The 26,533-nt window shown below is 38.0% G+C and overlaps 1 long non-coding RNA gene across 9 annotated transcripts; it reads left to right on the top strand.

Annotated features, from left to right (window-relative positions):
* Nucleotides 1-6,648: 6,648 nt before the first annotated feature.
* Nucleotides 6,649-24,637, top strand: LOC147519342 (uncharacterized). Of its 9 annotated transcripts, none has more exons than XR_015212169.1 (5): nt 6,649-6,851; nt 16,218-16,338; nt 21,016-21,084; nt 23,593-23,691; nt 23,781-24,637. It is a non-coding gene; the product is annotated as an uncharacterized LOC147519342 (long non-coding RNA). The 9 variants fall into 9 exon arrangements; XR_015212174.1 differs by lacking the exon at nt 6,649-6,851 and adding an exon at nt 6,858-7,235; XR_015212173.1 differs by lacking the exon at nt 6,649-6,851 and adding an exon at nt 11,494-11,622.
* Nucleotides 24,638-26,533: the final 1,896 nt, after the last annotated feature.

Below are 26,533 nucleotides of genomic sequence, written 5' to 3'. Positions count from 1 at the left end.
CTCTCTCCACTCTTTTTCTATCTCACTCTTGGATTCTCCTCCTCTCAGATGTCCTCTCCCTCCCTAGTTGTCTCCACTATTCTCCTCCTCTCGTTGTCTCTCATTCGGCTCCTCTTATCACAGGTTTCTCCTCCTCCCCGGATGTCATCACCCTACTCTTCTTCTCAAGATCTCTCCTCCTATTCCTAGATGTCTTGATGTCTCCCATCTCCTCTAACCGTCGTCTCCTTTGGCCTTCCGTTCATGGCGTCTCGTCTCCTAGGATATCTCCTCCTCTCTTTCCTCCTCATCTCGGGACATCATCTCCCCTCTCCCTCTCGGCCGTCGTATCCTCCGGCCGTCGTCTTCTCTTCTGCTATAGATATCTCCTCCTCTCTTCCTCCTCATCTCGGGACATCATCTCGGTCTTCTCCTCCTCCGGCCGGTCGTCTCCTCTAACGCCCGTCTTTTTCCTTCTCCTTATAGATATCTCCTCTCTTCTTTCTCTCTTCGGGACATCATCTCCTCCTCCTCCCTCTCTAGCTGTTGTCTCCTTCTCCTCTTCTCTAGATCTCCCTCCTATTACTCTAGATCTCCCTCTCCTTTGGTTTCCTCCCTCCTCTTCTCATTGTCTCCCCCGTCTCTCCTCCCTTCTCTCAGCTCTTTCTCCTCCTCCTTCTTCCTCCTCTCTTCCTACTGGACATCATCTCCTCTCTCCCCTCCTCCCCTCCATCCTCCTTCCTATGTCTCCTCTCCTCCCTCTTCTAGACATCATCCCCTCCTCTTTTGGTATCCTCTCTCTCTGCCGTCTTCTTCTCCCTTCTGCGCTATAGATATCTCCTCCTCTCTTCCTCTTATCTGACATCATCTCCCTACTCCTCCTCTTCTATCGGCGTGTATCCCTCCTTCCTCCTCCTTCGTCGTCCAAGCTTCCTGTGCTATAGATATCTTCCTCTCTTCCCTTTTATTAGGACATCATCTTCACTCTCCTCCCTCCGGCCGTGTATGCGTCGTCTCCTCCTCGTCTCCTGGCTCAGATATCTCTCCTCTTCTTCCTCTTTAAGGACATCACACTCCTCCTCTCGCCGTCGTATCCTCTTTGGCCGTCGTCTCCTCCGGCGTCGTCTTCTCCGCTTCTCTTATAGATATCTCCTCCCTCTTCCTCCTTATCTCGAGACATCATCTCCTCCTCTCGTTGTCCTCGGCCGTCGTCTCCTCGGCCGTCGTCTTCTCCCTTCACGCTATAGATATCTCCTCCTCTCTTCCTCTTTATAACATCATCTCTACTTCCACTATGTCCTTATCCCTCGGGAGTCGTCTCTTTGTCGTCGTCTCTTCGTCGTTTTCTCCCTTCTACACTATAGATATCTCCTCCTCTCTTCCGTTTATCTCCATCATCTCTCCTCCCTCTCGGCCGTCGTATGGATCGTCTCCTACTATGTCCACTCGGGCTATAGATATCTTCTTCTCTTCCATAATCTCAAAGACATCATCTCCCTACTCCTCCCTCTAGAACTCTCTCCTTTTGTGTCCTCTATGTCTCCATATTCTCGCTTGATTATGATATCTCCTCATCATCTCTTACTCCCTCATCTCGACATCATCCTTCTCCTCCTCCCTCCTCTACCTCGTCTCTTCAGATCTTCCCTCCTCCTCCTCCTCTCGGCCAGCGTCTCATCCTCCCCGCTTCTTCTAGATAACTCCCACTAAAACTCTTCCAGCTCCTCCTATCTCCTCGGGGCGTCTCCATACCTCCCTTCTCTGGATTTCCCCTCCTCCTTCCTCCTCCTCTTTAGATACTATACTCCGCCTCCTTCCCTCCTCTTCCTCCTTTCGTCCTTCCCACTGGTTTCTCCTCATCTCCCCTCCTCTTTCCTCCATTTCTTCCACTTCTTTCTCCCTCCACCAGTCCTCCTCCGGGCTTTTTATAAAGTTTGGTGGGGCCCTAGTAAGAGTCTTCCCACAAAGGCTCTCCATCTTATGAAAATCTCTACATTTACGGGTTTCATGACTGCGTCGTCTTCAACTTCATTGTCTCTCCCTCACAACTCGATATCTTTTATCTTCCTCGGGCGTTCATATCCATGTACTGGCCTCATTCCCCTAGTGTCTCTTTTTTGTCACCATCAATTATCATGTCTTATGGAAGTGTATTATTCCTTCTCCAGATATCTCTTCCTCGGAACTCAGATACTTCAATGCTATCTTCACCATTTCAATTCGGCGGAACTCCCCATCCACGCCCAGCCCACTCTCTCCTCTTATCACCCTATGTCTCTCCATCGTCATATCTTTGGATCGGGCCTCATTCCCTATATCCAGGGGTCTTTATTCATGTGTAGAACTCACCGATTATTCCAATTGCCCTAGATATGTTGCTTCTCCCACCATTCAATTTGGAACTTCGCCACTATGCGTGAGGGCTCATCCCCCACCGCTCACGCCTCGAGTGGAGCCTCGCCACCATGCATCTCTCCTTTGCTTCCCCATGTTTGATTCGGATCTCATCTTTCATAGCGGAGGGCTCATCCCCCGGTCTCTTCCCCTCTCGCTCATGGAGTGGAGTCTTCGATGAGGGGGCAACCCATTTCTCTTTTGCCCCCATGTTTGATTCGGATTCTCCGAGGGGCTCATCCTATCTGCCTCTAGAATTCGATGAGTGGAGTCCTGCCCCCATGTTTGGGCAACAAGGGCTCATCCCCCGTCCCGGCTTGACTCGGATCTCATGTCCATATATCCTATCTCACTCGAGGGGCTTCGGGTGGACGATGGGTCCGGTTTGACCGCTCTCATGTCCATATACCAGCTGTTTGGACACGACACCAGGATCCCGGATCCTATCCTACTCGAAGCTTCGAGGACACGCGGGTCCGGGACCAGCCCCACACACCGCCCGCTTGGACACAAGGGTCCGTGGATCCTATCCCGCTCGAGGTTTCGGACACGCCGGTCCGGGACAGCTATGCCTGCCCCACACGCGCTGTTTGGACACGAGGGTCCACGGAGGGCTCATCCCCCCCATGCACTCACTCGGGTAGTGCGAACTATATCCAGAGATAGCTCGTCTTGTCCCCACAGACGGCGCCATTTGTTGCAACCCATTTCACAATTTTTTTTTATTTTTATAATTCTCGACTACTTGGTTAGATGCAGAAGGCGAACAATACACCTAATTTGACTTCATCAGCTGAACCCATTTGGGTTGCCTACGTACCCCCTTATCGAGGGATCAAGCTGCACCGTGCCTTTGCTTAGATGTTTCACCAATACAAGTGAAAGAACTCATGCCTCTATATAGCTTAAGTTGGTCAGAACGATATGGAAAGATTTAGATGAGAGGACCAGCACAACAATCTTCTTTTGTTGTACTCTTTTTGTTTCATTCATATATGTGTGTGAATTATGAGCGAGTCATTCCCCTGCATTACCATTTGTTTTAGTGTACAGCTACATAACTGATGTACAGTTATATCTTGAAATAAATTTTCCGTCTTAATAAACATGACAGTAATGATGTTTTTTTTTATACGAGCTTAATTCTTATATTAAAAAACCCAATAATGTCCAATCAATAAATTGGGTTAGTGATGTATAACTAAGTGCTCGTTAGCTCTCAAACAATCAAAGAATCGTTCTTTAATCAAGAAACGATGATAAAATTTGATAAAATCCAAAGTGCTTATTACAAACCCTCAAGAACCCTTAAATAGGCTTCCCAAAACATAAACAACTAACCTTGCGGTGACTTAAAACCGACCTACCAATTCCTACGTGACAAAAAAAACAAAAAAGCCTGACTACTTAAGGCCCAAAGGGCGAGCACCCCCACAAACAACCCAAACCAAGGGCGTGCGCCCCTTAACTAGACACTAGCAGTAACTTGAACTATATCAGTCCCTCTTGGATTGAAAGAATTCATTTGCGAATTCACGTCAACATCATCATCAGACGAGGCACTAAAATACGACAGAAGATGCTTCACATTGAAGACATCCGCATTGTGGATATGGCTAGGCAGAAGAAGATGATAGGCATTCGGATTGATCTTCTCAATCACCTCAACAGGGGTAATCTTTCGATGCTTCAATTTATTGTAATCATCAACGACAAACCGTTCTTTAGTAAGCACTGCCCAAACAAAGTCACCTACCTCAAACTCAACATGACGGCGATGTCAGTCAGCAGAAGCTTTATATTTGGCATTAAACTCCAAAAGATTCTTCCGAATAGCGATATGAATATCCTAAAGCTGGTGAACCATGTCAGACGCAACAACATGAACAGGCGAAAACCTGGGTATAGGAGCAAGATCAGCAACAACCCTTGGATTAAAGCCATATAGAATGTGGAAATAAAGGACGGTAACCAGAACTGTGATTAACCGAACGATTAAAAGCAAATTCCTCCTGGGCAAGATGAGAATCCCATTGTTTCACTTTAGAACCGACTAAACTATGCAAGAGATTACCCGAGGACCAGTTAACAACCTTGGTCTATCCATCCGTTTGAGGATGGTACGCACTGCTAAACTCCAAATCAGTATGTAATAGCTTCCAGAAGCAATGCCAAAAATGACTAAGAAAACAAGTGTCACGATTAGAAATAATGGAGTCTGGCATACCATGCAAACGATAAATATCACGAAAAAACAATTGGGCAACATTGACAACATTCGTCGTTTTTTTGCATGCTATAAAATGACCCATCTTTGAGAACCTATCCACCACCACAAAGATAGAATCAAAGCCTCATTGTGTACGAGGTAGGCCGAGAATAAAATCCATACTAATTGCACACCAAGGACGAGCCGGGACAGGCAAAGTCATATACAACCCTGCATTAGTAGTGTGTCCCTTAAAAACCTGACAGACCTTGCAAAGCGCAACAAGTTTCTGGACATCCTTGCTTAAACTAGGCCAGAAATAAAAAGCCGATAAGAGTGTCTTGTCACGCCCAAAATGTCCCTCATTATGTAACTCGGTGAGGAGATGTAGCCGTAGGCTACAAGCAGGAACACAAAGGCGACGACCTTTAAACAGAAACCCGTCCTATAATGAAAACTAAGACAAATGACCTTCATGTATAGAAGATAAAACAGTGACAAAGGATGGGTCAGATGGATATAAATAAGGGAAATAACCAAAACCCAGAACAGTAGAACGCAGGGAAACCAATAAATAGGAACGACGACTAAGAGCATCAGCCACACGGTTCTGGACACCAGACTTGTGGCGGAGAACAATAGTAAAGTCTTGTAAATAACTAGACCAATGCAGTTGTCGGGCATTGACATTATCCTAATTACCAATATGCTTGAGTGCTTCATGATCAGAATAAAAAACGAATTCGGCATGGATCAGATAGTGACGCCAATGCTTAAGAGTTTGATGGCATAACGGTAAAAAACCAAAACTGATGGCATAACGGTAATTATTTGATTGTTGAAGTCAAAAACAGTTGGCCCTGTGTGGCTGTGTTGACGTTCCTAGAGCACGCTTTTTGCTAGTCTAATATAATATTTGGTAACATGATTTTGTTCTTGATACACATCAGTCAAGTAGTTACAAATGACTAGATGTTTTCGCATCGATAAAGATTAATTAAGAATGAATTGACTGTTTTCTTTGTGGAGGCCAATCCCCACGGAGTTCAATGTCAAAAGAGGTGTGGAACTGTGGATGCGAAATACGATGAAGTATAGGACGAACATTGAGCTGGGCCTGATACTGGGCCTGATACTGGGCCGGGTTTCGGATCTACTTCTTTTACCGGCACTCGGGCTTATGGTGTTTGACTACCCAAGGCCACTCAATAAGTGGGCACGATTGTTAATCCTTGTTAGCAATTCGAGATATGGTAAAAATTCGATACGGAAATAATTTGTAAAGGAAAAGTCTTTAGCAACACACAAAATGAACCGAAAATTGTGAACACAATGACGTGACACTCATCAGGCAGGGGGTGCGTGTGTATTTCTCAAAGAAGTACTACAAATCAAGGTCTCTCTACTTGCCACGTCATTGTGTTCACAAATTCGGTTCAAAAGTGTGTGTTGCTGTAGAAGCACTCATTTGTAAATTATTTAGTGATTCAAAAAAACGGTACGGTCAAATATTTCGGTCAAGAATTCGCAATACGGCAATTATGCGGTATTTAATTAATACGCATTTTAAACGTTTGGTTGCAAAAATTCGTAAATTAAAAATTCGTGATATTATGTTAATAAATATTAATAATAGTTGTCATTTTTTACAACATAACAAACATATCTAAACAATTTAGCTACAAAAACATTGAGACTAATTGAATAGTCTACATATATACCTTCATTTATTTGTTTTTGGATTGAAATTTCAAAATACACACACACCATAACATGACAATTTAAATATTACCCAAAAAATATAAAAGCAAAGCTTTTGGATTAATTTATCACTAAAAATATAAGAGTGAGGGACTTGAAGTAAGAATGAGGACATAAGGCACATAAAAAATAACAAAAACGCAGCCGAATTTTCATTCATTTTTTTTAACCAAATTTTTAAAAAATTTGGCAAAAATTCGTATTATTCATTTAAGGCAAAAAATCGTGAATTATTGCGAATCTTTAAAAAGTATTATACGTTTTGCCTTTCAAAATTCGTGGATAATTCGGCGAATTGCTAACAAGGTTGTTAATAAACCACATTATCAATGTCGTCATATGGTTCTCATCCCCCCAACGTCACTTGTCATAAAGTGCCTCAACTAACTTACTTAAAAGGAGTAGATCCGGGTCGTTGAGCATCATACCGTATCCCATTTCGTTCATTAGAAACATCAGAAGGAATTATTTTGAAGGCCTTGGATATTCTATTTCACTCATTGTTATGGTCAGAATATCTATCTATTTACGAAGGATTTGTGTGTTTCTTATATGTTTTTTACTATTATTATGGGGTCCATTTGTTCTTATTATTATTGTTACTAATATTAGTATTATTGTTATTATTGTTATTACTATTAATATTATTGTTATTACTAGGTGTTTATTTAAGCTCACTTTTCAATTATACATTTTTAAACGCAATTTTGTGCGTTCATCATATAGTTAGAAAAATCAATAAAGGAATCACAGTTTGAAAAGTCAACAAGAGCTGTTCAAGTGTTTCTTTGATCTTTTAAATAGAGACATTAACCAATTGTTACACAGCAGACAACTTTACTTTGTGAGTTTTGTGCATTTACTAGTGGGTGGGCAAGCCTCTGGCCGCAATGTAAGTTTCCATGTTGTAGCAAAAGGTATGTCTTAGTTTCATGTGGCGGCCTAATAGGCGTAGTATAAATTTTTTCCCAAAATAAGCGTTTATTTTAGCTCGCTAATTTGTTACACCTTTTTTGGCTCAATTTTGTGTTTTTACCATAGTTGAAAAGGTCATTATGAGGTTGGCACTGTTCATGTGTTCTCTTTGGTCTTTTAAATAAAGGCATTCACTAGTTGTTACACCAGGGATAACTTTACTTTGCGAGTCTTGTACATTCATTAGGGGGTGGGCAATCCCCTGGGCTCAATGTAAGTTTCCATGTTGTAGCATAAGGTAGGTCTTAGTTCCCTATGCAGCTTAACTGGTTAGGTATCAAAATTTTCTAGAAATAGGCGTTTCTTTTAGCGAGAGCTGATTTATTACACCTTTTTGGGTGCAGTTTGGTGCTTTCACCAATTCACCATAGTTGGAAAAGCCAACAAAAGTTGTTTTCTTTGGTATTTTAAATGGGGTGGGATAGAGGCACATTCACTGTAGCCACATTCTGGGCATAGTGCATCCACACCACTGATCTCTTGCTAATCCAACGGATATGAGGTAGTTTTTTATAGCCAAATTCGAAATAAATGAAATTTCGGGAAATAAAATTTTTCGAAACATAAAAACGAAATAAAGAAAAAAACAATCAAACCTTCTTCTCCAAAATTAGATCGAGCGAAATTTTCTCTGAAACACTTTCTCTCCAAAATTCACGAGTGAGTTCTCTCTTTCTATTCACGTACTGTTGCTATTAACGATTCGGTGGTTAGATTAAAGGTGAGAAAGTTTGAATTTTATTTCATTTCATTTTAAAGATGGAAAGTTGAGATGGGTGCTTTTTTTTTTTTTTTTTTTTTTCATTAGTTTTTGGCAAACAAGGAGATTGCAATGAAGTTTTTGGAACTTGGGCTGGTGTTGTTTTTAGTTATTAAGATGAGAAAAAGTTTACTGTTATCAAAACTGTTTTTTCTTCCTATATCAAAACTGGTTTCACATAAAGGTTTTTATCTTCAAAATAATTGCTTTTCTTTTCAAAACAGAGTCAATAGCTTGTGAAGATATTTCTCAGAGGATACAAATGGTGGTGAAGATTTAGAGTTAAGAATCTACTGAAAATTCTTGAAACACTTAGTTAGTAAACATGTGACCGTATGAATCTTAACACACTTTACATTGTTATGATCATCTCATTCGTTTGGAAGGCTGTGAGATGAATCTTGTTGAAGGTACCTACAAATGAAGACAATTAAAACTGTTCGTATTGTTCATTCACAAACTTGAAAAGGGATTGAGAGTTAGTAGATGCCGACTTCTAGGAATTTTTTTCTCAAAACTGTGGCATGTACTCTGACATTTTGATGCTGTTTTTGGTGTTTATCTGTGCATGTACTCTGACATTTTCCCCTGCCCTTTTGTTTGAGAACTTGACTATCTCGATCGTTGGAGATGTGTCCAGTCCAAAAAGGTCGTTTGCTGCTACTGTAGGAGGCTCAAAAGTCTCATCCAAGATTGGTGTGATAGAATCATTGCTAGATAAAGTTGATATTCTGCTGTTGGGTGGAGGAATGATCTTCACATTTTACAAGGCACAGGGAAACAAAGTTGGATCCTCTGACAGCTTAGTTCGGTTTTATATTGTAGCTTAGTTCGGTTTTAGCTTAATTAGTTCTCTGATAGCTTTTATATTGTAGCTTAGTTCGGTTTTAGTGGTTGGTTGGAAAGTGGTAGCTTAGTTCTTTGATATTGTAGCCTAAACTTGTTCGGTTTGATTGGTTCTATTCTATTTAGTTTTGTGGAAAATGAAAGTTCATTTTGTTATGTGAAATTATGTCAGAAATTCTGTTAGAAATTTTGTTCATTTGATCTGAACCTGTCAGAAATTTTGTTATGTGATTCAGAAATTCTGTCAAACTGCCATCTACTCCCAAGTCCAAAGCATGAATGGGAAAGCGACCTCCCAACCTCTAATATGAACAAATTAAGTTGTATCCTATTTTAATTTTCACACAAACATTTACTCCAAACGCTTAAGTTGTTGGCACGCCACGCACAGGTGCACAGCTACACTTCTGCCCTGCTTAATACTCTCATTTTATCTTTCCTTTCTCGACTTATTGAATGCCTTATTGATGAGACAACTGAGATTGCATTTTCTTAACAAGCACTTTAAATTACATCAGAACTCCAATGTACATTTACCTTATACTGAACTCAAATGCACATTTACCTTATACAAGTATTACAATTGGTTCTAATTCTATAATAATACAGCTAGAGAAAACCAAAATGCTCATTAACTAAGAAGCCACAACCTCAAAGGCAAGACGAGATGTTTGCTTCGATAGGGATTGACGGAGAGTGGCAACCCTCTTTTTGGGCCTAACACAACATCCCTTGATCAGCAGATGACCTTCCTTCACCACACCATAATGAGGGAGCCCACCAATGGGAGTAATATCTTTCTCAGTCCTGATACAACAGAAACAAGATTCAGGGGTTAGCCAGAAAAGAAAAAGAAAGAGACTAAAAACCATCGTCATGACTCTGCTTCTAGCTGTAATGTCGACAGCTTTTATACCATCAAGACCAGAAACTTTCTCTAAATCGATAACCTGCAATCATCTAAACGTTCCCCACCAGGATGGTTCAAAATATCCAAATTATCAATCTATAATCTGATTTATCCAAATATTGTGGACATATATCACAAAGCGATGGTTTGCTATACCATAAGTATGCTGCTCAGAGATTCACTGACTACTTCAACAACTCATCTACTCCTATCAGAAATGTGTAAACAAAACGGAGGCTTAAAAATGAGAAAAATTACAAAGTACAGATTCTGGGAGTCCAAAATTTAGCAAAGTACAAAGTACTTATCCTTAACCTTGAGCCAAAATTTAGCGAAGTACAAAGTACAGAATGAAAAGTTCAAATATTAGTTGGCAATCGAGAATCGAAGTTCTTAACCTTACCCTTGAGCCACTATCTGATCCCAATCAAGTAAAGCCGACACAAGGTCTACAAGAAGGTCTAAACCACGAAAAGGCCAATGTCCACTTCGAAATTGAGCAATCCGAGGGAAAAACACAAAATTAATCGATTGAAATACGATTGTATTTTAAATAAACAAAATATTAATCAGATGTACAAAGTTATGAAAATTTGGCTTCAGACCCTCTTCTTTTTTCCTTTCTTCCACACCAAGTCTCCATTTTACCGATTTTTTCGCTCCATCTAGCAGTTCTTCTATAAGAACCAAAGTGCATCGCAAATGCACCGTCTTTACAGTATTTGTGTAGTTGAAGTGGCTTTGACAATTAGAAGAACAATATTAGTGTATGAAGGAAACACCTATATAATCCTAGAAACTACTTAAATAAAAGAAAACATGGCATATGAATGTGCATCTGGTGATTTTGAAATAAATTCATCATATATGAGCAAGATATTAAGTATGCAGGTAAGCCAAGTGTTATTACCAAAAGTTCTTCATAAGCTCATAACAAATGCTCATAACAATGTAAAGTTTGTTAAGATTCATACGGTCACATGTTTACTAACTAAGTGTTTCAAGAATTTTCAGTAGATTCTTAACTCTAAATCTTCGCCACCATTTGTATCCTCTGAGAAATATCTTCACAAGCTATTGACTCTATTTTGAAAAGAAAAGCAATTATTTTGAAGATAAAGACTTTTATGTGAAACCAGTTTTGATATAGGAAGAAAAAACAGTTTTGATAACAATAAACTTTTTCTCACCTTAATAACTAAAAACAACACCAGCCAAAGTTCCAAAAACTTCATTGCAATCTCCTTGTTTGCCAAAAACTAATGAAATAAAAAAAACACCCATCTCAACTTTCCATCTTTAAAATGAAATGAAATAAAATTCAAACTTTCTCACCTTTAATCTAACGAAAGAAGCACACAGTCGTTAATAGCAGCAGTACGTGAATAGAAAGAGAGAACCCACTCGTGAATTTTGGAGAGAAAGTGTTTCAGAGAAAATTTCGCTCGATCTAATTTTGGAGAAGAAGGTTCGATCGATTTTTTTGTTTATTTCGTTTTTATGTTTTGAAAAATTTTATTTCCCGAAATTTCATTTATTTCGAATTTGGCTATCAAAAAACTACTTCATATCCGTTGGATTGGCAAGAGATCAGTGGTGTGGATGCACTGTGCCCAGAATGTGGCTACAGTGAATGTGCCTCTATCCCACCCCATTTTAAATAGTGGCATTCACCAGTTGTTACGCCACATATAATTGTACATCCAGTGGTGGGCAAGCCTCTGGGCTCAATGTAAGTTTCCATGCTGTAGCAAAAAGTATGTCTTAGTTTCCTGTGCAGCTTAACAGGTGAGCTATCAAAACTTTAACGAAATAGGCGTTTATTTTAGCTCACTTATTTATTACACATTTTTAGGCGTAATTTTGTGCTCTCACCACAGTTGGAAAAGGTCAACATGAGGATTGACACCTGTTCAAGTGTTTTCTTTGGTTTTTTAAATGGAGGCATTCACCAGTTGTTACTCCACAGCAAGGCCGAAAATATCGGTCGATTTATCGAAAAATTGCCGATATATATCGTTTTTTCAGCAATCCGACTTCGAAAAATCCGAAATATCGGCTCCGAAAATTTAATATTTTTTAAACCGATATATATCGGTAAAACCGATATAAAGATATATATCAGCGATATATTCCGATGTATTCGATATATATCGTTTGACTTGGTTGGACAGTTTGACTTTTGACCGATTTTGTTGACTGTTGACCGATATATAACGATATATCCCGATATATATCATTATATATCGGTGATATTTTCGATATATTCCGATTTTTTGATTTTTTTGAATATTATCACCAAAATGGGCAAAAACGATTTATCTCTCCGACATATCGATATATCTGATATATATCTTTTTTTGGCCTCTCCGATATATCCTAATATCCCGAAAAATTGGGCCTTGCTCCACAGATAACTTAACTTTGCGAGTCATGTGTATTCATTAGTTGCGGGCAAGTCTCTGGGCTCAATGTAAGTTTCCATATTGTAGCAAAAGGTATGTCTTAGTTCCCTATGCAACTTAACGGGTGAAATATCAAAATTTTCCCAAAATAAGTGTTTATTTCAGCTCGCTGATTTATTACACCTTTTTTGGCACAATTTTGTGCTTTTACCCTAATTGAAAAGGTCAGTATGAGGATTGACACCTGTGTAAGTGTTTTCTCCGGTCTCTTAAATAGAGGCATTAACTAGTTGTTATGCTGCGGACAACTTTACTTTGCGAGTGTTGTGCAATCATTAGTGGGTGGGCAAGCCTCTTCGGCTCAATGTAAGTTTTCATGCTTTAGCAAAAGGTATGTCTTAGTTCCCTGTGCAGCTTGATGATTGAGGAATCAAAATTTACGCGTTTATTTCAGTTCGCAGATTTCTTATACCTTTCTGGAACCACATTTTGTCGTTTCACCATATATTTGGAAAAATCAATAAAGAAGACACTTGATCTTGTGTTTGCTTTGGTTTTTCAAAAAGTAGAGGGATGAGCTAGTTGTTGCGCCACTGGCAAAATTGCAAGTCTTGTCCGTCCATTATTGGATGGGCTAGACTTTGGTCTCATTGTAAGCAACAAAACGTTTGCTTTAACTGCTTTTTTGTAACTGAATGGGTGAGGTATCTGGATTTTCCCAAACTAGGAATTTATTTCAGGCTTTCAGCTTGCTGATTGATTACTCCCTTTTGGGTGATATTTTGTGCTTTCACCATAGTTGGAAAAGTCAATGATAGGATTCTCACCTGTTCAAGTGTCTTCTTCGGTCTCTAACAAGCCTGTTACACCACGGAAAATTTTACTCTGTGAGTCTTGTGCAATCATTAGTGGGTTGGAAAACCTCTGGGCTCATTGTAAGTTTCCATGTTGTAGCAAAATGTATGTCTTAGTTCCACATGGCAGCTTAACGGTTGAGATATAAAACTTTTCCTTAAAATAGGCGATTATTTCAGCTCGCTGATTTATTACACTTTTTTAGGCACAATTTTGTGCTTTCAACACAGTTGGAAAAGTCAATAAAAGGATTGATACCAATTCAAGTGTTTTCTTTGGTCTTTTAAATAGAGGCATTAACAAGTTGTTACGCCATAGATAGCTTTACTTTGCGAGTCTTGTGCAACCATTAGTGGGTTGGCAAGCTTTTGGGCTCAATATAAGTTTCCATGCTATAGCAAAAGGTATGTCTTAGTTCCATGTGGCAGCGAGGTATAAATTGTTTCTCCAAAATAGGCGTTTATTTCAACTCGTTGATTTATTAAACCTTTTGGTCACAATTTTGTGCTGTCACCAGTCGGAAAAGTCAGTAAGAGGATTAACACCCATTCAAGTGTTTTGTTTGGTAAATAGAAGCATTAACCAGTTGTTACGCCATGGACAACTTTACTTTATGAGTCTTGTGCATTCATTAGTGGATGGGCAAGCCTCATTGTAAGTTTCCATGTTGTAGTAAAGAAAAAAAAATGTATGTCTTAGTTCTACGTGGTAGCTTAACGGGTGAGGTGTCAAACGTTTCCCGAAATAGGTGTTTATTTCAGATCGCTGGTTTATTACACCTTTTTGGGCGCAATTTTGTGCTTTCACAATAGTTGGAAAAGTCAGTAAGAGGATTGATACCCGTTCAAGTTGTTTTTTTGGTCTTTTAAATAGTAGCATTGACAAGTTGTACGTTATGCCATGGAGAGCTTTACTTTGTGAGTCTTGTGCAACTATTAGTGGGTTGGCAAGCTTTTGGGCTCAATGTAAATTTCCATGCTGTATCAAAAGGTATATCTTAGTTCCACGTGGCAGCTTAACGGGTAAACGGGTGAGGTATAAATTGTTTCTCCAAAATAGGCATTTATTTCAACTCGTTGATTTATTAAACCTTTTGGGCACAATTTGTGCTTTCACCAGTCAGAAAAGTCAGTAAGAGGATTGACACCTGTTCAAGTGTTTTGTTGGTAAATAGAGGCATTAACCAGTTGTTACGCCACGAACAACTTTACTTTGTGAGTCTTGTGCATTCATTAGTGGGTAGGCAAGCCTCTAGGCTCAATGTATATTTCCATGTTGTAGCAAAATGTATGTCTTAGTTCCATGTGTAGCTTAATGAGTGAGGTATCATAATTTTCCCGAAATAGGCATTTATTTCGGTTCTCTTATTTATTACAGTATTTTTAAGGCAATATTGTGCTTTTAGCATAGTTGGAAAAGCCAGTAAGAGAATTGACACATGTTCAAGTGTTTTCTTTGGTCTTTTAAATAGAGACTTTAACCAGTTGTTATGCCCTGGATAACTTTACTTTGTGAGTCTTGTGCATTCATTAGTGAGTGGGCAAACCTCTCGTGTCAATACAAGTTTCCGTGCTGTAGTAAAAAATATGTCTTAGTTTTCATTGCAGATTAATGGGTGAGGTATCTCTATTTTCCCAAAATAGGTGTTTTCTGTAGCTCTCTATTTTCTTATACCTTTTTGGGCGCAATGTTGTGCTTTCACAACAATTGGAAAATCATTAAGAGGATTGACATCTGTTCAAGTGGCTTCTTTGGTCTTGTAAATAGAGGCATAAACCAGTTGTTACGCCACGGACGACTTTACTTTGGGAGTTTTGTGCATCCATTAGTGGGTGGGCATGTCTTTGGGCATTTTTGTGTTTTCACTACATAGATGGAAAAATCAGTAAAGGAACGACTCCTGATTATGTGTCATTTAGTTTTTTAAGTAAAGGCATTAACCAATTGTTACGCCATGGACAACTTACTTTGCAAGTCTTGTGCATTCATTTGTGAGTTGGCAAGCCTCTGGGCTCAATGTAAGTTTCCATGTTGTAGCAAAAGGTATGTCTTAGCTCTCTATGCTGTTTTCTACAGCTCGCTGATTTCATATACCTTTTTTGGCGGCATTTATCCTTTCACCATATAGGTTGAAAAATAAAAAAGAAGACGCTTGATCATGTATCTGCTTTAGTCTTTTAAGTAGAGGGATGAACTAGTTGTTATGCCACTAACAAGTTTACTTTACGGGTCTTGTGCATCCATTATTGGGTGGGCAAGCATTTGGGGCTCATTGTAACTTGCCAAACCTATACCTTGAAGCCTTTGTGCAACTGAACAGGTGACTCCTGATCATCGATCATGTGTTATCTTTAGTCTTAGAACTAGAGGCATAGAAGCATTATCCAGTTGTTGCTACGGACAATTTTCCTTTGTGAGTCTTGTGCATTTTTTAGTGGGTGGCAAGCCTTTGGGCTCATTGTAAGTTGCAAAATGTATGCTTTAACAGCGTTTTTGCAACTGAACAGGTGAGATATCAAATTTTCCCTGGGACAGGCATTTACTCAGCTCACATATATATTACATTTTTTGGACACAATTTTGTGTTGTTCAGGTGTTTTCTTTAGTCTTTTAAATAGAGGCATAGACCAGTTGTTACGCCACGGACAACTTTACTTAGGAGTGTTGTGCATTCTTTAGTGGGTGGACAAACCTCTGGGCCTAATGTTAGTTTTCATGATGTAGCTAAAGGTATGTCTTGATTCGCTTTGCAGCTTAATGGGTGATATCAAACTTTTCCCAAAATAGGTTTTTTCATTAGCTTGCTGATTTCTTATACCTTTTTAGGCAGCTTGTACAATTGAAATGATGCAAGTATTTGGATTTGTGGGCATATATAAAGACTTCGATATATAACCACATGGTGGTAGTGTTATCACCAAGGTAGTTCATTAACCAATGATTTTATTGATGAAACACTTGAGAGATATTACGGGTGAAATATATTAAGGGATTGTGCCTCTCTTATGCGAGAAGGCCACTGATGAAAGTATGAAATGATGGAAGAAATGACCAGACCCGTTAATAACATTAATATCATATAAATGTATTCGATAAACTTACCACTTTATTCATGTTTAACAGATCATGACCGAACCTCTAATGGACTCGTACGAAGCAAATCCAGACATACCATTTGGCTCCAATTTTCAAATCTGTTCGTGCAGGAAAATGACCACTTAAAAGTTAAAACTCCTTCAGCAAGGTGATTATTGGCGATACTACTAATTAACCTAACTTTACTATATATATGTTAAAGATCATACAATAACAAACTGTTAGGAATATACAACTTAATTGTATTTACTCTTTACCAATTACCAAACTATAAACCTTTTGTCTTATAAGTGTCTTGTACTTCTTAATTAAATCCGAGCCTAGTGTAGATACACTATGTCCTTAAGACAGATTTTCTCCCTCACGGTGCTTGAAGGTTGATGGGAAACTATCTCCCAAGATAACGGATTTCTTTCTATAGAAAGCTAGCAAGACTTCAATTTATATAGACTCAAATGAACACAACATAAGTATTTGACTAAGAACGGAGGGAGAAGAGAAAGATCGGAACTCTGTGTGATCCGGTGTATTTTCTTTTCAAATTCATCCACTATTTATAGGTGAGTGGTGCCTTTTTTCAAAACAACACGGTGACTCTTGGGAAAAAGTAAAGCAACTCTTTGAAAAGTCACATGTTTGAAAAGGACACACCATTTTAAGATATATAGATTTGTTTTGAACCGGGCCTATTTCGAAAGGTTGCACCTTTTCGGCATGATGCCTTGTTTCAAACCGCACATTTGAAAAGGTCGCGACTTTTTCGGAGATAATGCAATCGTTTCAAACAAATACATCATTTTGAAAAGGTTTTTCTCACATTACGTCTCTATTTGAAAAACCCATTTCATCTTAAATTGGGGTAACTTGGGAGACAAACTACTCATTCATATTTAAATGGATTGAAAGCAAATCATTTTTCTAACAATCCCCCACATGAATGAAAATTTGGCTTCTTCTATCATAAACATCGGATTTCTATTCTTTTATAAATGAAAAGATACCGCGACGTCAAGTAGCATGGGAGGCCTTGAACTTGCCTTAGTGAAAGACGATCGGATTTAATTGGACGATCGGTGAGACTTCAATTAATGTCCTGAACCGTCACCGCTTTGTATAAACCTAGACAATCATCTTCACGCTGATGCATCGCCTCGAATCTTTGTTGGTTCTCACGTTTGTGTTCATTTTGCGCCCGAACACTTCTTGGTTTCGGATAGTGCTTTTGAGACATTTGTCTTTAAAATTTTCATAAAGGCCCCACTTCGCACTAACATAGGTGATTTCTATAAAGAGTATCCCCGCAATACTCCATTTGGATAACATAACTTTCCAAGATATAGTAAATTATTAAAAGCTCGACTTATCCGGTTCTCATGGCGGATATGCACCGCCTTTATATAGGAATGGGTTAGAGTATAATATTACTCTCAAAGGTCTAACCGAGTCACAAACATAATTCGGTTGGCCTATTGAACCTAGATCTTGGGATCTCCAAATAACTAGGTTGGTTTTTCCATTATGATGACTCTTTGGTTGATTATCTCAAAAGCTTTAAGCCCATTCCCTTTGATAATCTTTCTACTTGCTCTCTTGTTAAACTTTTGTAAGCGGATCCATGAATGTTATCTTTGACCTTACATAATCGATTGAGATAACTCCATTTGAGAGCAATTGTCTAACGGTATTATGTCTACGACGTGATATGTCGAGACTTTTTGTCATACATGCTACTCATTGCTCTACACCAATAGCAGATTGGTCATTACAGTTGTATATATCTGGCCGGGCACGTGTTTAGCCCAGTTTGGAATATCCTCTAAGAAATTTGAAGCCACTCTTCTTCTCCATTTCTTGTCTTGTCAATGCTATGAATCTCGATTCCATAGTGGACCTTGTATGACGTTTGCTTTGAGGATTTTCAAGAAATTTATGCATCTCTCCTAGAGTAAAACACCACATTTGATGTCTTTTGAGTAATGCTTCAACAAATTTCCAATTTTGAATTAATTAATTCAAGGAGATTCATAATCCCCCATATTTTCCCAATTTCTCATGACAAAGTCAATAAATTGGAAAACCATTTAGATATATGTTTAGCAAGTGAGGCGTCTTGTTAAAGAATGTCACATATCATTCATATAGTGTCGAAACACTTCTAAGACCTCAATTTTGCTTACAAGTATGCTTACAGAACAATATCTTAAACAATCTTCTTTATTGGCACTCTTTGGCGCAATAGTAAAACGCATACATCTTACAAATAATACAATATATTTTTTTTTAGAACCCTTTTAGCACTAGCCATTCCTAACATCTGGAATGAAGCAAGGATTCTTGGAATCTTAGATCATAATTCCCTCCAAGTGTGGCATTACCACCACCTTGTTTGCTTTCAAGAAGTCCATTCCAAGAATGACTTGAAAATGGTCTAAGCGAGCTACCATCAGTCCACCTTTCCTCGCCCGTTGTGCATCTTAATGGTCAACTTCCAAAGCGAGTCCTTTCACCGGTTCGGCTTCTTGGTTCAAGCCTCTCATAGAGCTCCGACATTACATGAAGTTTCAATCCAATAGCCTCGGATACATACTCAGAGATTAACGTATGAGTTGAACCAGTATCCACCATTGCTAGTAGATACCCGTAGTTGTTGAGTTCCACTTCTACGAACATAAGGTCTAACAAATGAAATAAGAACAACATGAATAGGAGAACCTGGTGGTGTTGTCATTTCTATTCTAAAATAGAAACACACCTTCGTTATTTTTTTAAACCAAAAAAGAAAAGAAAACAGAAACAAATTATATTCGGTAAAGAATAAGAAGAAAAAGGAAATCTGTCTTAAGTTGTTAGGAATATACAACTTAATTGTACTTACTCTTTACCAATTACCAAACTATACAAACTTTTGTCTTATAAGTGTCTTGTACTTCTTAATTAAATCCGAGCCTAGTGTAGATACACTATGTCCTTAAGACGATTTTCCCTCTCCACGGTCTTTGAAGGTTGATGGGAAACTATCTCTCAAGATAGAACGGATTTTTCTATAGAAAGCTAAGACTTCAATTCTATGACTCGTGAACACAACATAATATTTGACTAAGAACGAGGGAGAAGAGAAAGATCGAACTCGTGTGTGATGCGGTGTATTTTTTTTCTCCAAATTCATCCACTATTTATAAGGTGAGTGGTGCCTTTTCAAAACAACACGGTGACTCTTGGGAAAAAGTAAGCAACTCTTTTGAAAAGTCACATGTTTGAAAAAACACACCATTTCGGCATATAAGATTTGTTTGAACCGGTGCCTATTTCGAAAGGTTGCACCTTCGGCATGATACATGTTGTTTCAAACCGGTGCACATTTCGAAAGGTCGCGACCTTTTCGGCATAATGCATCATTTATTTCAAACAAATGCATCATTTTGAAAAGGTTTTTCTCACATTAGGTACTGTTTCAAGAAAAAACTCATTTCATCTTAAGTGGGGTAACTTGGGAGACAAACTACTCATTCATATTTAAATGGATTTGAGCAAATCATTTTTCTAACACAAACTTGATAGGCAGCCTTAATTTTATGCAGCTTTGTTTTGGTGGTGAGCTCTGTTGGTGGTTGAGGAGAATCTACCAACGACACCAACAACAACAGCAAGCTCGAGAAACAGAAAGACAAGAACAAGACCAACGAAGATAATAACAAGAATTATTACGACAAAGGGTGGTGCTCTCGAACATAGTGAGGGCCCTCCAATGGTAGTCTAATGAGGGTTATTACAAATGGCAATATTATTACAATAGTGATATGAATTTATACATATTTTAAAATAATTTTATATAAGGACATGTAATAGGTAGTACAAAAAGCACTATGTTGTAACCGTGATATGTATATATTACATATATATGTTGTAAGTTTAGGTAACACATAAACATAATTAACTATTATAAGTTTATGTATCATGCTTTATCTTTTAAGAACATTGAATATATATCATTTTATAGTATGTTAACATCGAATTTTTTAATACAGTTAATTCCACTCTAATTTATAGGTTTAGTTCATTACCAAACATGATACTGTTACAAAAAAACCCTACATGCAATGTTGTTTCTTATTTCTTTGATGCTGCATACAATTCCAATCGTGATTTAGTTTAGGATATTTGTTGATGGTGCATACAACTCTCTCCCCCCTAGATAAGCTAATTAGAATTTCTCCCCACTAGATGGCCAATTAGGGTCTCTCCCTAAACACACACTCAACTTAGATTACCGTTAAATTTCAAGTCAGGCAACTGAAAATTACACAAATGTCCTCATTATTTTCAAAAAACAAATATTCAATTTTAATTAGATAAGGGCGCGCAATTGTGTTATTTTCAGCCATTTTAAAGTTAAAGATCAAATCAAGTTATTTGTGTTTTCAGTGAGGAAATCCTAATTTCCCATCTAGTAGGAGGAAAATCCTAATTGGCTCATCTAGTGGGGTAATACTGTAATACTACTTAACCCTATTTTTTATTCTTAATCACCAAATTGAACTCTGAGTTCGTTATATTTATAAAATGATGATAATTTAATATGTTCATTTTTTTTTTTTTTTGGGCAAAGAAATGTTATTTGCGGTGTTATAAGCATTCATTTCAAACACAAAGAATAATGTTTTCTTCATTTGGTTTGAGAGTTGAAAGTCACATGGTCTAATAGTTGACTAAAAACCATATCAATATAAATATAAACACTACGTGTAGACTGTAGAGTGTAGACAGTGTAGAACCTTTTTAGTTAAAAAGTTTTGAAGCTCTAAACTAGAGAGTGTTTACTTTTCAGTCTGTTGTTTTGAAAGAAATCACCTTTCACATTGAAATGGAAGGCTTCGCTCTTAAACTCCAAATCCAGGTAATATTTTATCTTCAACTTCTAGTTTGTTTATTATTATTATTATTATTATTATTATTATTTGTTATTATGAGTAATAGTTATTATAAAAAAAAAAAAAAATGCATAGATGGGTAACGAACTATACACAAAATCAAACATTGGTGTATAAATTTTTTTTTAGTGAATTTGGGTAACGAAGTGTACCACATTTTTCAACATTAGGTTCTGTTTCACTTCCGTCCATTTTTTTCACACGTGTCAAGTTTTTTTTTTCTCTAATTATTTGTCACTTATTTTCCTATGTGGCGATCTGGTGGCAATTTGACACGTATAAAAAAATTTGACTCGTATGAAAAAATTGGACGGAAGTTAAACAAAACCTAACGTTGCAAAACGTGGTACACTTCGTTATCCAAATTTGCTCAAAAAAAAATTTATACACTAATATTTGATTTCATGTGTAGTTCGTTATCCATCTATATATTTTTTTCTTGTACGAAATTATGAATAAACATACAATATTAATTTAGATGTTGTTGGAATCATTATGATGTATGATATAATTAAATATGTATGTCGACATTAAAGTTTTGGATGTCAATATCGAATAGAACTATTTTTTCTTCAATATTAAAGTTTATGTTTGAAGTCATCATGTTTATACGGAAAGAAAATCAATTAATACATCATCTTATGTCCTGTAAAAAATATTTAACAAAATTACTTGAGGTAAAACAAACCTTCTATATCTTGAATCTCGCGCTATTGATTTGTTTCAGTTGCATTTCTTAACAGGTGTTTTGCGAGTTCATAATGATATTATAAATTGAAACATTTATAAGTGATGTGATATTGTTTTAGAATATATGAATTCAACTTATATTTCTCTCAGTGTGTTATTTTCTTTTATATTTGTGTTAATTGTGTTTTTTTTTTTTTTATTCATGTAATGTTTAATTAAAACACAATCGTTAGTTCACTAGTCCCAACTAAAATGATTGGGGAAAACAAAATATTGCCCAACCTTGATTAGGAGTTACTTAGTACTTTGAAAACCACATTTGATTTATTCAAGTAAAGGTTAATTAGTATTACACCCCACGCCCCACCAAATACACATTAAAAAAAAAAAATCAAATTGGGTTGACCGTGTGATTTTTTAGTGTATTTGTGGGGATAATTTCCCATCTAGTGGTGGTGGTGGTGGTGGTGGTGGTGGTGGTGGTGGTGGTGGTGGTTAACCCTTCAAGTAATAGTCATGGACCCAACTTCGTGACGCTAGAAATTTTGGTATTCCTTGGGACGAAGTTGGGTATTCGGCCTTCGCCCTATAGTCCAGCATTCTTCTCAAGAGGATCCAACTTCGTGACACTAGAAATTTTGAAGTCTGAAATTCCATTAGGTGTTTGTTACTGCCGGACCCCATATTGTGTTGGGTAGACCCCAAAAATAAAAACAATTATTACAAATGTGTGCCATTGGCCCCAAAAGTTGTTTTGTGTTGGGCACCTCCCAAACCAAAGTGAATTTGACTTGTTGTAACCTTTTCAACCCTTCTCTTCTATTCTCTTCTCTTCTACAGTTCCACCATCAAAAACCTTAAACCCTTAAACCCTTAAACCCTAAAGAAAACTATATCCTAACACTAACATTAAACCTTAATGGAAGAGCTCAACCCCATTTTAGAACATGAAGATGAAGAAGAAAATGTAATGCATCATGACTCCATTCAAAAAGAAAATGTAGAACAAGTTCCAAGTGACCCCATTCGAATAAGGTAAATCTAAATTAAACGTAATTATGCATGTAGTAATTATACATGTAGTAATTATTCATGTGTAGAGTGATATATAAGACTTAAAAGAGAAAATTCGAGGCTTAAACGACCCGGCTAGGTCGTTCGTATTGCACACCAAACGGTCTGGTCACACCGTCTGGACTGAGTCCAAAACGATGTGGCCATGTCTTTTGGGATTTGGACTTTAAAAAACTTACCAGTGTACGTGGTCACACCATTTGGACTAAGTCCCAAACGACTTGGCCACACCGTTTGGGACTCAGTCCAAACGGTATGGCCATGTCGTTTGGGATTTGAACTTTGAAAAAATATGAAGTTCTATTTTTTGGCCTCTTGACCGGTGTGGCCACACCGTTTGGACGAAGTCCCTAACGACTTGGCCACACAGTTTGAGACGCAGTCCAAACGGTGTGGCCATGTCGTTTGGGATTTGAAATTTGAAAAAATATGAAGTTCTGTTTTTTGGCCTCTTGACCGGTGTGGCCAAGTCGTTTGGGATTTGAACTTGGAAAAACATAGAGTTCTGTTTTTTGGCCTCTTTACCGGTGTGTTCACACCATTTGGGACTTATTCCAAACGGTGTGGCCATGTCGTTTTAGGATTTGAATATAGAAAAACACAAACAATGGTAAACGGTGTGTTTGTGGCATTTGGTACTTAAGCCAAACAATGTGGCTATGTCTTTACGGGATCCATAATACATCAATTAACAACTGTTCTTCATTTAGGATCCTTCGGTGTGTTTTGAGAACTCTGGAAACTCGAATGACGTGGATGATGTTCAGCCGCTTTTAATGGATACAACAGAAATATTTACTACGGAAGAGGTACATAGTAGGCATTGTTTTCACTTGTTTTTATTTTCTAAATGAAATTATATTAGTTTATTGATTGTTGTTTTCTTTCATATCTTTAGGTATTTCATACACGTAATGACGTAATTGGTTGGGCAACTGCTCGGGGAAAACAATGTAATGTGGTTGTGGTAATTGGGAAGTCACAAAATGCTAACGGGAACTGAGTACCAAGGCTGGATTTAGCTTGCGAGAGTTCGGGCGTGTATCGTTCACACAAAAAGGTAGAGCAGGCTAATAAGAGAAATACGGGAACCAAGAAACATGGATGTCCATTTAAGTTAAGATGTATTTTCTAACGCGGCACTGTCAATAGTTGGAAAATTGTTGTTCTTAATGGTGTTCACAATCATCCATTGGTGAAGACCCTTGAAGGACATGCATTTGCTATTCGACTGACCGTTCCACAATTCGAGTTCTTGTCAGAGATGATCAAACTGGAGTTAAACCCAAAGAAGTTTTGAAGTCCATCAGACATAGGTTTCCTGATAACCTATCAAGCATATGTCAAGTCTACAATGTCAGGCACAAGGTGAGGACATTGGATATGAACGATCGCTCGCAAATGCAGAGATTGCGTGAGTTGTTAGCAAAAACCATTATTTCGAGGAGGTGAGAGAGGATACGAATACGGATGAGATAACAGAATTGTTATGGGCCCATCCGGACGGTGTTAAAATGGCTCGGACTTTTCCAATGCAGTCTCTAGTTCTAGAGATGTACCATTAAAGGGTAAAAGTCCAAACCTTTTTTGCACCTCTCCTATAGACAAAACCTGAGTAAAAGATTGTAAATAAGAACACAATAGAGAAAATTAGACATGTCCCTACCTGAACAAGATACTTGCATATCCTATGGAGATGCAATTCTAAGTTGCAACAGTAATAATTATTTAATTGAAACCACAAAAAACAGAAAAGATACATATATGTGACCTGCCCATACCTGAACAAGATACTTGCATATTCTAAGTGTGGTCAAGTATACAATTATTATGAATTTTGCCTGTTAAAACAATGTCTTGACCGGTGTGGGCACACCGTATGGTGTGGCCAAGTCGTTTGAGACTTAGTCTAAATGGTGTGGCCACACCGGTCAAGAGGCCAAAAAACATAACTTTATTTTTTTTCCAAGTTCAAATCCCAAACAATATGGCCACACCATTTGGACTAAGTCCCAAACGGCATGACTACACCGTTTGGACTAAGTCCCAAACGGTGTAGCCAAGTCATTTGGGACTGAAATTTGGCGAACCTCAATTTCGTTTTTTCTTAACTTCCATATTCCAACAAATACTCTTCCAACAATTCTAACACTTCCAAATTCAACTTCCATATTCCAACAATTCTAACACTTCCAAATTCAAAACCAAACACATAAAATGGAGAATCACATAACATCAAATAATATTTTAAAATAACATACGACAAAATCAAGTATTCATAAAGTTGGGTTCAGATATCACAACGTCACTCTTTACAACAAAAGCAACCTAAACAGCCATATACTACTAAAACTCCAAGAGTTGAGATCAATGCTCAAGAATAGGCTACTTCTTCACTTATGCTCCTTCACGATATCGTCCGCCAATGAACTTGCACCGGGTCAAATTGTATGCCTCCATGAACTCGTTCCGTGCATCGTCTGGAATCGCAGTCCCACCCAATTGCAGGCCTTGATTGAGCAAGTGAGAAATTTCATCGACGATGGGGTGCTGTCAAAATTAAAACGAAAAACTACATTAGTATAAACATATATAAAATACCAAAACAAAACAAAAAAAAAACAAAAACTAACGTTGTAAGGTAACTCACCAGATTATGATATGGAAGACTCTGTAGGGAGTAGTGATTATGATGATCACGGTTTATCATTCGAATATGACAATATTGTTTTCGTACCAACTCATGTATCTACTAACACACTCCCATAGATAAGACGGAATGGGTTCTCGATGTTCAAGTTGTATAAAGTGATTCTGCCATTTACTCTAATAGGAAGAGGCAATATTAAATTTTACATCGTACCTGCGTCCGGAAGTAGTTCGCGTCGAGGTCTTTGGTCTTGGGGGATCTGAGGGTACAAACTGCATATGACCCAACTGACGCACAACCCTCGAAACATTGTACTGCTCGACATCATCAAGAAAGTATATAAATCCCTCGAAAAATGCTATTTCATCCACCGGGCGTATAGCTCGGACTTTAGTATAAGGATACCATTCAACCTGTCAAATAGCATATGATCGAGGAAATTAATCATTAACCACATACTAATAATATCAATTAATAAATAAAACTATTTACAAACAAAAATGCTTACATCGGTACAAGTCATATTATCAATCACCGCTCGGGTATGCTTCAATGCAGCTGTTGTGCTAGCATAAAAAGACTGAGTAACTGAGTACATATGAGCACGCGACATGCTTAACTGATAGTCCTCGTTTAGGAATGGCCTGAACACCATGAAGTACTCATAAATCCATCCCTAGATTAATATAGACACCCAGTTAATATTGTAATAGATAGATAAAATTGACATTGAAAAGAAAAACAAAAAAAACTAATACCTGTAGGAGAGTGAAATAGCCTGAAACACCCTTCACCTTGGCACTTGTGGCAGTCCCAAGACCCCTGTACAAGTAAGCCAGTAAGGTTGCACCCCACGCGTAGTCTCTGATCTCGGTAAATTTCGAGAGCAGTCTCAGATAACAAACGGGAACTGCAGTTCTAGACGTGTCGGTGAAGGTGGTACATCCAAAGAAAAACAACAGATAAGCTCTCACAGCAAACTGCAACTCTTTTTGGGTTGA

The sequence above is a fragment of the Coptis chinensis genome, chromosome 2 (assembly GCF_015680905.1).
Source record: "Coptis chinensis isolate HL-2020 chromosome 2, ASM1568090v1, whole genome shotgun sequence".
NCBI lineage: Eukaryota > Viridiplantae > Streptophyta > Magnoliopsida > Ranunculales > Ranunculaceae > Coptis > Coptis chinensis.
Note: the sequence above shows the minus strand (reverse complement) of the source record. Positions and strands in the feature narration are given on the sequence as shown.